Source organism: Watersipora subatra, chromosome 10, assembly GCF_963576615.1.
Source record: "Watersipora subatra chromosome 10, tzWatSuba1.1, whole genome shotgun sequence".
Classification (NCBI taxonomy): Eukaryota; Metazoa; Bryozoa; class Gymnolaemata; order Cheilostomatida; family Watersiporidae; genus Watersipora; species Watersipora subatra.
Window position 1 is genome coordinate 56,521,827 of NC_088717.1, and position 13,535 is coordinate 56,535,361.

General features: G+C 33.8%; 1 long non-coding RNA gene across 1 annotated transcript; it reads right to left on the minus strand.

The window, feature by feature from the left end:
• Positions 1–65: 65 nt before the first annotated feature.
• LOC137405559 (uncharacterized) lies at positions 66–3,703 on the minus strand. The gene is made up of 3 exons (XR_010979780.1): positions 3,656–3,703; positions 2,278–2,430; positions 66–186 (listed from the first exon to the last, which is right to left on the minus strand). It is a non-coding gene; the product is annotated as an uncharacterized lncRNA (long non-coding RNA).
• Between the last annotated feature and the right edge of the window lie 9,832 nt (positions 3,704–13,535).

Below are 13,535 nucleotides of genomic sequence, written 5' to 3' on the forward strand. Positions count from 1 at the left end.
ACAGTTAGCACCTTTAAATTTTGTTCAAACACAAACTCAACACAAAATACTGTCACAGACAACTTGGGAGACGTGCTTCTAAAAGATGGTTTGTGTCAGATGAACCCCCTTCGATTTCATCGAATTCTCTGACTCGTTTCTCCTTCCAAATAATTTCTTGCCATGCATTTCGAAGATCCGAATAATCTGCAAGTACAAAAAGTATAGTAGCAAGTGAGTTGGCCTATAAGTACAACAATGAACAGGGAATTAAGTTCTCTATCCTAACCTAGCCAACTTATTAAACGACTAGTGAGCATCAGACACATCTCGGCAAGCTGAAATTTGAAATGGTATTTCCATCGCTCAAAGAGAATATTCCCTTCTGCACCATAATGCCACTGACTCTGACAATAGAAATGATTAATAAAAATTAATGAAAAAGTTTGGTTACGATTACAGTTTATTAGAAATATTGAAATGGAATTTGTCCTTGGTTAGGGGCAAACAATTCCAACTTTGGTAATTGGGTTCCTTTTCCCAGTGATTGTTTAATCTTGTTGTCTTTCGAGCCTATGTTAAAGATTCAGTAGCAATAAACAAAGAACAACACCACAATTAAGATCAAGACAAGTCGAATTCTTATTAAGCACCATATAGATACATATGATTAAATACTAATCCATTACAGGACCATAGTATATAGTTAAAGAGTAAATCAATGCACGTCCTGTCAAAAGAAACCAATTTAAAAATGTATCTAAATCCTAAACACAACAAATCGGTCCTAGCTTTTGCGAGACTTTCTTAAGAAATCTAGCCTTAGTGCAAAAGCAGACTACTGCGGGGACAGGGCAACTAACCAGCAGTTGTGCGGTTCACAGCCAGCAAGCCACAAAATCGAATCTCACTGACTCGCTAACTCCGGAAACCCATAACAGTATTGATTTTTTGTTAAATACACTCAATAAATCTTCTATGTAATCACCTATCATAAAAACTTAAATACGCTGTGTTATGCTATGAGATTTTATCATCAAACAAACTAAGTTTAAAAATTTTAACAAAACTTAATAAGATACTATGTAATTTTTAGCTGTTAGTTAGTAAAACAAATATCTAGGGTCCATTCCTGAGTCGTATAATAAAGTAATGACGGACAGAATCTCCCTTGGTAGTAGAAGACAGTACAGCTAATTGCCTTATATTTAACCGCACGCCAACTGTAATATGAACTACTGCAATAAAGGAGGTGTAGAGATGTAGACTCCTCAAGCTCGTTTATAAAAATTCTTTAGCGATTTATAATCTCCTGGAATCCTTTGTCTCCTTCTTGTTCTCTCATCTTATTTCTTCACCTCTACCTTCGCCTCTCTTTTTGCCTCATTCTTCACCTCTCTCTTCGCCTCTCTCTTCGCCTCTCTCTTCGCCTCTCTCTTCGCCTCTCTCTTCGCCTCTCTTTTCGCCTCTCTCTTCGCCTCTCTCTTCGCCTCTCTCTTCGCCTCTCTCTTCGCCTCTCTCTTCGCCTCTCTCTTCGCCTCTCTCTTCGCCTCTCTCTTCGCCTCTCTCTTCGCCTCTCTCTTCGCCTCTCTCTTCGCCACAAATATACTTCACCCATTCAATAAAACCATGTCTATTCCTCTTACGCGTCTATTTCGTCATCATTATAATGCTGTCATTTTGAGCACTGATTTCTCGAAACCTACCATGAAAATTCGTTTAATTTTTTAACCTTAGCTCGAAAGAGGGCGTATCATCCTCTGATAACATGAGGAGCCTGTTGGTCTCCTGTGATAGTCGAAAGATGCTTCAGCAATTATTCGCGCTGTTTGGCAGGAAGTATGGGTCACATGATCAGATTACGACTGGACGATTAGACCAAGCCAAAACAAAACTGTAAAGTAGCAAGCATCTATATTTGGTAAGGGCTCTTTGATAAAACCTGAAGTGTTTGTCATAAAATAGTGATACAAGAAGTTTTATATTGAGCCTTTTATTGGCTTTTCCATTCACATGAGAACATCACGTGTCAAAACAATAACCAAATAGATTGATTACGTCAGAGAAATAAACTCTGATTCCGATCTACGGCGGTTTCGTGATGGCAGCGATTAACTGTTCGTTTTTGAGCTTTTAAGAGCTTGTAATCACATTTTCAGATATTTTGCACCTACAACACAGCAGAGTAAGACATGGTGAATCTTTCGATACCAAGTTACTGTAATGTGAGCTTTGTTGCAAGTCAATCTTTAAAGAACTGTTTTATACAAAACTTTACAGCTTTGTGGCATAACTTACGCTTCAATATTCTAGATAGTCCTGAAGAATTCTTACAAGTCTTCTAACTGGATTAAAAACACGTTCAGCTAAGAAATGTGCGAACATTTCATAAGCGATTTTTCATACTTTCGCCAACAGCTTTGGCAAATTTATGTCAGCAATCAATTCATCCTATAATAGAAATCTTTTGAAGAAGTTTGGAGTCTGATGAAGCATTGACCGTTTAGATTAGGTCTCTTTTAAAAAGGAGTCCCGAGGAAGAAGAGTATCAAGAAGCTATACCGGCACCTGAAACATTAAAACTTTAAGCTGGTAAAACTGTATGCTAGCATATAGAGCATATACCAGCTTGGAGTTTTAATGTTTTACCAGCTTTTTCGCTAGCTGATGTCAATATAGCATACTTCGTTAGCATACAGTGAAGTGTTGCTATATTGATATCTATGCTATCGAATTGTTGCTATATTAATATGTGGGAACAAGGTGTTGCTAAATTGATATCTAAGCTAGCAGTATGTTGCTATAGTGATATCACTGTTAGCTAGCATTTAAGCACCATAAACTAAACATAATTTTGTGAAGTATCAGTTTTTCCTAGTTTAAACTCTAGTCCATAGCCCTAACCATTCCACCTCAGCTTCTCAACCTTTCACAAGGCTATATTGTCCTGTTCATCAATTTGTTAAACAATAAAAATATAGTTGAACATTATCTACTAAACCTTAAACAAAATATTAAAAAACACCAATGTTTCTATAATATTATATATAATATAATATATAATACACCAATATTTCTATAATATTATATATAATATAATATAATATATAATACACCAATGTTTCTATAATATTTTATATAATATAATATATAATACACCAATGTTTCTATAATATTTTATATAATATAATATATAATACACCAATGTTTCTATAATGTTTTATATAATATATAATACACCAATATTTCTATAATATTATATATAATATAATATATAATAAACCAATGTTTCTATAATATTATATATAATATAATATATAATACACCAATATTTCTATAATATTATATATAATATAATATATAATACACCAATGTTTTTATAATATTTTTTATAATATAATATACAATACACCAATGTTTCTATCATATTTTATATAATATAATATACCAATGTTCCTATAATATTTTTATTCTTTTGTGTGCTGGTAATCAATGTTTAATATTGTAACACAATAGTGGCTGAATCTTATTAAAGTACAATATTTTTGAAATATTGGATATTTTCTCTTGCATAAAATAATTGATGCAAAACGTTTTTACAGCCTGGCTGAATTCAACCATCTTTAGTAAAATTATTGTTCAGAACTTATCATCCCAGTACATAATTAAAAGATACCTTTAGGCTAGGAAGTGTGAGCTGCAAAATTGGCCACCTATTCCAACAAACATGCTGCACAACCTACAATGGAAAATGGGCAACATTATAAATTATGGCTTATAAAGGAATTTGGAAGAATTTGTTTAATAACAAAGCATTTATAGGCTAGTTCACAGTATGGTATTTTGTGAATATTTGTCACTTTAAAAATAGGTAATTCTATCCAGTTATGATCTTGTCAGACTGGTTAGTGACTCATTTGATAAGCATGAAAAAAGATCAAAACCAAATTTAAAAAGAGCACAAACATCTACTAGGTATAAAGCGTACAGGTCCATTGGTGCTTTGCATTTGAACACAAGTGGAGTTTAGTTTAATGAGAGGAATAGATTCATAAACCACTCTAAACCTGACACATATCTTCATGTGGTGGTTTATTTGCTAGATGTGGTTACGAGTGACTCGCTAAAAACTTTCTACACAAAAAAGTCAGTATTGTTACTTTCTCTTTCTCACTTCACCCGCACGTTCTCCCTTAGGCATGAATGTTTCATGACTTTTCTAAGCAAATACAAATAAATATAACACGAAACTCACTACCTATGCCATATCTTAACAGAAATAAACGTAGGCCTATGTAACTATTCTTCATCAAATATGAAGACTCCATGAGACATGCAAAATTTTAAAGCTGAGAGATTTTCTTGAGGTCTAATAGTGTAGTAGATGCTGAAATTGTTTCGATAGGCAACTTTCTGTATGATAATAAATAAGCAAAGAATGCTCAGACTAGAAGAAAAAGAAAAACCATGAGGTCAAATTTATCTGCCAAGGTCTAATAGAAGACAGCCTAAATACGGCTGCTTGCTCTAATCTCAGATGACAGATGTGCTTGTTTAAAGAATAAACCCTCACTATTTTTAATGATTAAGAGTAAAGAACTGGTGTCTCTCACCAGTTTACAAGTATATGTCTCAGCAAAGTTTCAAGTTCCCTGATTGAACAATTTCTGAAGTAGGATTGATCCTTACTGCAGAGCACAGTCTGCTTATATACAAAACCAAATTTGTAGAAAAGTCCTGAAAGGACATGCGCAAGCCATATCATTGTGGATGATGGGTCACACAGTGGTCATGCACAGAGCATATTCAAATAATTTATGCAATAGTCGCAGCAACCCATGCTATATGTGCACTAACAACACTCAGTGCACCCACATGATAAAGTGTAACAGTGCACCCACATGATAAAGTGTAACAGTGGAACCACATGATAAAGTGTAACAGTGCACCCACATGATAAAGTGTAACAGTGGAACCACATGATAAAGTGTAACAGTGGAACCACACGATAAAGTGTAACAGTGGAACCACATGATAAAGTGTAACAGTGCACCCACATGATAAAGTGTAACAGTGGAACCACATGATAAAGTGTAACAGTGCACCCACATGATAAAGTGTAACAGTGTAACCACATGATAAAGTGTAACAGTGGAACCACATGATAAAGTGTAACAGTGGAACCACATGATAAAGTGTAACAGTGGAACCACATGATAAAGTGTAACAGTGGAACCACATGATAAAGTGTAACAGTGGAACCACATGATAAAGTGTAACAGTGGAACCACATGATAAAGTGTAACAGTGCACCCACATGATAAAGTGTAACAGTGGAACCACACGATAAAGTGTAACAGTGTAACCACACGATAAAGTGTAACAGTGGAACCACATGATAAAGTGTAACAGTGCACCCACATGATAAAGTGTAACAGTGGAACCACATGATAAAGTGTAACAGTGCACCCACATGATAAAGTGTAACAGTGTAACCACATGATAAAGTGTAACAGTGGAACCACATGATAAAGTGTAACAGTGGAACCACATGATAAAGTGTAACAGTGGAACCACATGATAAAGTGTAACAGTGGAACCACATGATAAAGTGTAACAGTGGAACCACATGATAAAGTGTAACAGTGGAACCACATGATAAAGTGTAACAGTGCACCCACATGATAAAGTGTAACAGTGGAACCACATGATAAAGTGTAACAGTGGAACCACACGATAAAGTGTAACAGTGGAACCACATGATAAAGTGTAACAGTGCACCCACATGATAAAGTGTAACAGTGGAACCACATGATAAAGTGTAACAGTGCACCCACATGATAAAGTGTAACAGTGTAACCACATGATAAAGTGTAACAGTGGAACCACATGATAAAGTGTAACAGTGGAACCACATGATAAAGTGTAACAGTGGAACCACATGATAAAGTGTAACAGTGGAACCACACGATAAAGTGTAACAGTGGAACCACATGATAAAGTGTAACAGTGGAACCACATGATAAAGTGTAACAGTGGAACCACACGATAAAGTGTAACAGTGTAACCACAAGATAAAGTGTAACAGTGGAACCACATGCAGTAAAATTATCAGAAACAAAAGCAATACTAAACCTACCCACGTATCTACATGTATATCTACTGCCTACACAGTACAGTACACGCACCAACTTTCTGCACTGCCTAAATTATTTGCTGGCTAAGAAGGAATACAGGGTTTGTGGCTATTATGATTTCTGGATACATATAATATGATACATAAATACATTACAGAAGTTTGCAGAAGATAAAAAAATTGTCAAATCACCTAAATTAAAATTCTAACTAATATAATGTCACCACTTACCTTGAATCTTTTAAAAAACTGTTTCAGCCGTTTCTACAGAGCATATGACAGTTGTAGATTAGCAGCTCATCAGCTGTTGTTACAGACTATTCTGTAAAGACTCTTAGTTAACACTACCCAACGAACCCACAAAAATAAAAGATAATATTATGTTAGTTCCTATGAGAAACAATCTTAAAATTTCTCCAGAATTACCAACTTGGCTACAGCTCGTTTGGTCTACAATAGCCAGAACATTAAAGTAAGTGTTAAGCTTATGAAAAACGAGAGGCAAGATCTTTGTAAACTTCAAAAGGTAAAAAAATAATTTAGTAACCTGATTTATGTCCAAATTATATATATTTCATTGGTGTTTTGCATAATAGTAGGTCAGACACTGCCAACTGTCTATTTTGTCTGCTGCCTGTACAGTTGTCTGTATCAGTACGTATTTATTAAAATATTGAAAAGCTGAGCTGTTTTCCAGCTTTGCAAGCATCTAACAAGTTGGTAATTTGGCATGTTTTTTTGTTATAATTTGTTCAAAAGTTTGACAAAAACAAACTTAAAATTGGATGAATAATAATTTAAGCTGACATTTGAAACACACCACTCGTGTTATAATATTACTCGTAAGAATCGATCACCACTCATCATATCTTGTACTTTTATAAGTAGCGGAGGATATCAGGTTTGGGAAGAGAGTATTAACAAATATATTAGTAGTAGGGTTTGTTTTCTCCTGTGATATGTTTATCACAGGTTTAACTGAGGTTTAAATAAAATATCGAATATATATAATAATATATATAATTATATATAATATAGCATTGGTATGTTTATCTCAACTGAGATTTAGCTAAAGGTCTAGCAGAAGACAGGATAAATCCTGCTGCACGCAATACTTCAAATGTCAAACATCCTTGTTTAAGGGTTAAATCTACGCTATATTTAATGATCAAAGTGAGAGAAGAACTGATGTTTCTCACAAGTTTTAGTTGTGAGAAATATAATATAATAACTTTATACAATAATAACCTTATATATAATAACCTTAACATAATAGCTTTATAACAATTTGATGGTTCATTTAATAACCTCAGCTGGCTTGTTATGATTTTAAATGAAGAAAAATCTAGATGGTCTTTAGATGACCTCTTAACCCAACCACAAACACTGCTGACCAAGTAAGGATTAAAATACTGAGAACTTAATTGAATATTCCAAAGGTACATTATAAATAAAACATAAAAAGAATTTTTAAATGACAAAAGAATTACACAAGAATTACAAAGATTTCTTTTGTTAGTAAATCAAAAATACAACATCCAATAGTTTGCAAGACATTTGTGCTTTTACCAAAAAGTTAAGTTCAGGAAACAAAACGCTTACTTGATGCAGTTTTGGAGAAAATTAATCAATTATAACAACAAAAGTTTGTTTTAATTTGATAGCTTCATAAACCTGATAAAAACTGACAAAATAGTGTATTTAACATAACTGCATGCTATACATACTTGTAGTGCTGCAAATATATGCAATTTTTAACCCGAAGGATAATAGTGAGGGAGTACTAGACTTGGTGGACAAGGAAAAGATCTTGCCACAACTTACGCGCTTACATCCCTTTTTCACCAGGGAAATATTTTTCTACAACAAGCACACAGGTTTAACATGCACATTTGAGCATGTACAGCCTACACTATTTGCACTACTTGTACTGCCGGCACTATCTTTACTGTATATGCGCTACTTACACTACCTGCAATAACTGCACTACCTGCATTACCTGCAATAACTGCACTACCTGCATTACCTGCAATAACTGCACTACCTGCAATATGCGCACAACTTGCAATAACTTTCTTAACTACTAAAAATATTTGCCGGCAAAGAAGGATCAAAGGTTTGTGGCTATTATGATTTTTGCTACGTATAACAAAACACAAAAATTACCTCTCTGAAAATCGTTGCACAGATGTTCAGCTAATGAAAACATTGCCAGATCTACTAAATTAGAATTATAGGTAAAATAAAGTTATCGCATACCTTGAATTGTCTGAAATGCTGTATGGAACATCTCTGCAAAGTATACAACAGTCAGAAATAAGTTATACCTTAATATGGAGCATCTAGTTGGTAAGTTCTTCATCAACTGTTACCACAGAGTATTTTTAAAAGATTTTTAAATTAAATTAAAGTTTTTAGCATGATCAACAAATAAACACAAAAGTTTAAAGCCAATATTGCGTTAATAATTTGAAAAGTCTAAAAACCTTGCGGAATAAGAGGGAGATATAAACTTATTGATGCAGACCACCACGTTCCTAGCTGCAGCTGTTTTAACCTACAATATACAATAGCAAGAGCATAAAAGTAAGACATAAACACTGCGCCACAAGCCTAAAAAGCAAAGAGAGACAAAAATTTAAAACTTCCAAATATAAACCCATTTACCTATCCAATTTATTCTCAAATTAGGTTTAAGTTTTTTTTATTTACATTTGCATAGTAGTAGTTCAGGCACTACTAATTGTCTATTTTGTCTGCTGCCTGTACAGTTGTCTGTATGAGTAAGTAGTTATTAAAATATTGAAATGTTGAGCTGTTTTCCAGCTTTGCAAGTATCTAAAAAATTAAAAACTCAGCATGTTTTTTATACTGTGCTAAAAAATTTGATACAAGCAAACTTAAAATTTGAGAAATAATACTTTAAGCTAACATTTAAAATACACCACCCGTGTTATACCACTCGTAAGGATCAATCACCACTCATCATATCTTCGTATTCTTATGATTAGTGAAATTTGACATTTCAAACACACCACCTGTATTATAATATTACTTGTAAGGATCAATCACCACTCATCATATCTTCGTATTCTTATGAGTGGTGAAAGATATTAGGTTTGGTAAGAGAGTATTCACAAATATATTAGTAGTAGGGTTTGTTTTCTCCTGTGATATGTTTATTTTAACTGAGATTTAGATAAAACATTGAAAATATAAAACATAAAAGTGACAAATCGCTGATAGTTTTTTAGCTGTTGGTCTAGTTAGCTTTATTTCTCTATGATGACTATAATACAAGTGTGTCATTGGTCTTGGGCTATTAAAAATTATTGCATGGTAAAATTACTACAAGCTGATTAAAGTTTTCTGTTTTGTTGTTCGTTCTCGTTTTCATAACTATTGTAACATCAAAATAACTTTTTGATGTTACAATAGTTATGATTTTTTATGGTAGTGTGTATGGAACATATTTAATACACAACTAAATCGATTAAATTTGATAAAGTCGAGCAATCGCACCAAATAACAGATTTCTGTTAAGAGCAAGTACTTTTACTTATAGTCTTAACAGACTGGTTATGTACTTTGCTATAAATACTTGTGGAGTTGTCTGTTCTCAGCGATTAACAAATAGTTTACTAATTTCTATAGCATTACATCCGCAATAATGTTTTGCCTTACCTGAAAGCTCAGCAATGGTCTGACATCATCATCTCCTTCTTCTAACTCTAGATCTTCATCACTTTCTGACGATGATTCTTTTCTGTTCATTTTTTCCACTGTGAAACTGTTCAGCTTCTGACAGTCCTCACTCTTTAGCACTTTGTGAAACAATGCGAAATATTATTACCAGCGGTTTTAAGTACATCAGTATTGGCTGAGGGACACATCACTAAAGCGTTGCACATTTTAGTCTCTGACAGGTTTTAGCTGTCTGTTCAAAAATTATGTTTGTTGGTGGCTTTCTTGCCACCCATTGTTACAGTAAAATAAAAGCCTAGTTTCTCACTTCGTTTTTGTCGGGGACTTCCCTTGCCGCTCATAGTTACCACGACAACATATGCTTTGTCTAAATATTTACTGTCGTGTCATTTTCGTTGCTTTGTAAATACAGAGTCAAGTGAATATCAGGTTTTATGAACATCCATTACATTTATTAAGATAAATCTCATTGGATAAGAATATTTTACAGATACATGGTTGAAAAAGGGTACAATATTTTTGAAGTACAGAAAAGTTTGACATTAATAAATATGGTGTCAGATATAGAGCATTAAAATCAGCATCAGCATTAAAACAACAGCATTAAAATTATTAATATTAAAAGAAATAATATTGTCAAATAGGCAGACATTGAAGTATGTATCTTACATCTGTTTAAGAGTAAAATAGTTACTTATTTGGGAAAATAACTCTCACATTTAGCAAGATTACTCCAGATTTGTTCCTGACAATATTTCAAATAAGTTTTCCTTCATCAGTTAGAATGACATTTTGATTAAAAAGAACACTAATGACATGATTAACCTATTTAATCAAAAGTTTTTTTTATAGCTGTCTATGAGTTAGCACCTCTTAAATCTAGAAAAATCAAGTCAGAATCTTTACCTATCTGGCTTGACAAAGAAGTACAGCAAAATATAAAGTTGAGAGAAAAACTGAAAAACTGCAAAGATTTTACAAACTGCTTACAAAAAGCAGCGCAATTTTGTCACAAATCTAATTATAAGAAAAAAACAAAATGTATCGACAAACTTGTTTAACAGTCAAAGCTTGATAATACACGTAAGCTTTGGCAAGCTTTGAATGTGAAAAATAAGAGACCTCAAAGCTGTGACACTTGTTTGTCAGCTTCAGAACTTAACTCACATTTTGTGTCTATTGCAAGTAAACTTTCAAGTACATATTTACCGGCATCTAATCATTGTTTGTCTTGTCCAAACACTGAGTTGAAGACCACATTTAATGAGTTTCCAAAATTTACTCCTCATGATATTGTAAAATATATCAGTAACATACTTAATCCCAGAGCCTCAGGCATAGACAATATTTCTGTAAAAATGATAAAAGCAACTCTTACATTCATCAATTGATGGCTTTTTCTTTCAGCATGGAAACATGCATGAGTTACTCCATTGTTTAAAGGAGGAGATAATAGCAACCCATCAAATTTCTGCCCTATTTCAGTACTCCCTATTTTATCTAAAGTTTTGAAAAGCACTTAAATATTCACATCTACTCTCATTTGTCCAAAAATAATATTTTACATCCTTATCAGTGTGGTTTCAGAAAAAGTCATTCATGCACTGATGCTGTTCATAAACTAATGTCAGACTGATTAGATTTAAAAACCAGAGGTGAAAAGATTTGCTTGATGTTTTTGAATTTCAGCAAAACTTTTGACTATGTCAATCACAAAATATTATATCATAAACTGGAACTTGTTGGTTTTAAAAATAAATCGTTGCCTATACTTCAATCCTATTTTCACAAAAGGCGCCAAAAGGTCGTCATGAATGACAAGGAATCATTGACACAAGAAATAGATGTTGGTGTTCCACAGAGGTCACTTATTGCGCCCGTATTATTTTTAACATATATAAATGATCTTCTTAGACTCATTCCAAAAGACTTTGCCTACGCCGATGATACTGTTTTTGTAAGTTATCACAAAAATGTGCAACTTCTTGAGATGAACTGCAATCTCATCATGCAAATTACCAGCAACTGGTGTACATCAAATCATATGACAATCAATTTACAAAAATCACACTTTTTTCTTTATTGGCAGCGGTGGTACTAGCACGTGTATACCGGTGCAATGGGAATGTCAGTTGCCAGGAATGGTGATGGTGAATGGTCCAAATGAGTCATAAACGGGCAGCGTCATAGGTCAGATGGCTGAGGACTACACAAGCAATGGACAAGCTCTCATACAGAATGTCTATATCAATGGAAAGTTATATTCGGGTAGTTTGGTCGTCAGGTCTCTGGTAAGTCTAGTGTTGCTATGCATTTAATCCTATCAACATCTGCTAGCAAATGTATTGGAAACACCGTTGGGACAACTATTGTGTGTTTGCTTCTTACTAGCAGATAGTAGACAGATACCTACAATGTACGTAGAACTTACACAAGATTTGCATGTCTGAGGTGAGAGCCAGTGTAGCCAGACATAATCGTAAAGCAGCTCAACATAAATGACCCAACTATCTAAGATTATTTTGCCCTTGATATATAGCTAGTACATAGCTGTGTTCTAATGCAGCTAGAGGTTGGACTGTGCTCACTGCTCGTATCGATTAACCCTTGCCACACCCCCTCTGCAAAAATAAGAAAATGCTCATCTTGGTGAAAGAGAAAGCTAACTGACTAGTAGATTTAATGGAGCCATGATGTTTGATTAATGGCTCAATGCGTGCAGCTTTCTTCCAAAACACAATCCATTTCCTCGGTTCTGCGCCTTGATTAGCCTTGCTATTGCACACAGGGACCTCATCATCACCTTCCCTGGAGTGATATTTTTTTCTATTTCTCTTGTTCTTGTATACTGTAAGAAACACTCTTCATATTATTTTTTGTAGTTATATTATAAATGAAAATAAACAAATAAACAAAGCATAACTTGATCTTTTTGGCATCTGCCACTGCAACTTACTATTGTAATATTTAAACTAACAGATAAAATGCAATGCCTTTGCTAAATAAAATGTCTTTTACATTAATTTTATTCACTTTATGTTTAGACTTTATAAATAAAACTTCTAATTACCATAATAAACCAAGTATATGTGTAATGCTCATTGTTTAGTTTCAAATTTCAACATGCCTGAGTATTGAAGAAATTCCTATTTGCAAAATCAATTTCTGCATGAAAAGAAATCACATTTAGAAATGAGTTTCATTGGTAAGTTTGGGGGCTTTGAGCAATCAACGTAAAACAGGGCAAGAAGTTGCATCATTTGAAAAAAAACTTTATGTACCATATTTTTCAGGCTATAAGATGCACCAAATTATAAGGCACAGCATCAATCAATATGTCAGTTTCTGTCATTTTCTAAGATGCATCAGATTATTAAGTATTATATATATATTAGGCGCAATAAGTTAACAAAAGGTGTGTAGGATGAGTCAAAGTTTACTCAACTAATTGACAATAATTCTCAACGATGTGCAGTTGTGGGCCAACAAAAACAATACAAAGCTGTTGCTCAGTTGGAACACAAAAATACAACACAGGCAGCACTCACTTTTTTTAACCCAAAAATGCAAAACCGCTATGCAGTTTTAACACATGCACACAAAAGATCAGTAAAGTCACTATCTCTTTTAGTTCATTCCTCACCCACATATTCGTCAAACTTCATCCGGTAACAGTTAATGTCCAGTAAAAGTGTCAGTCTCGCCACTGTCATAG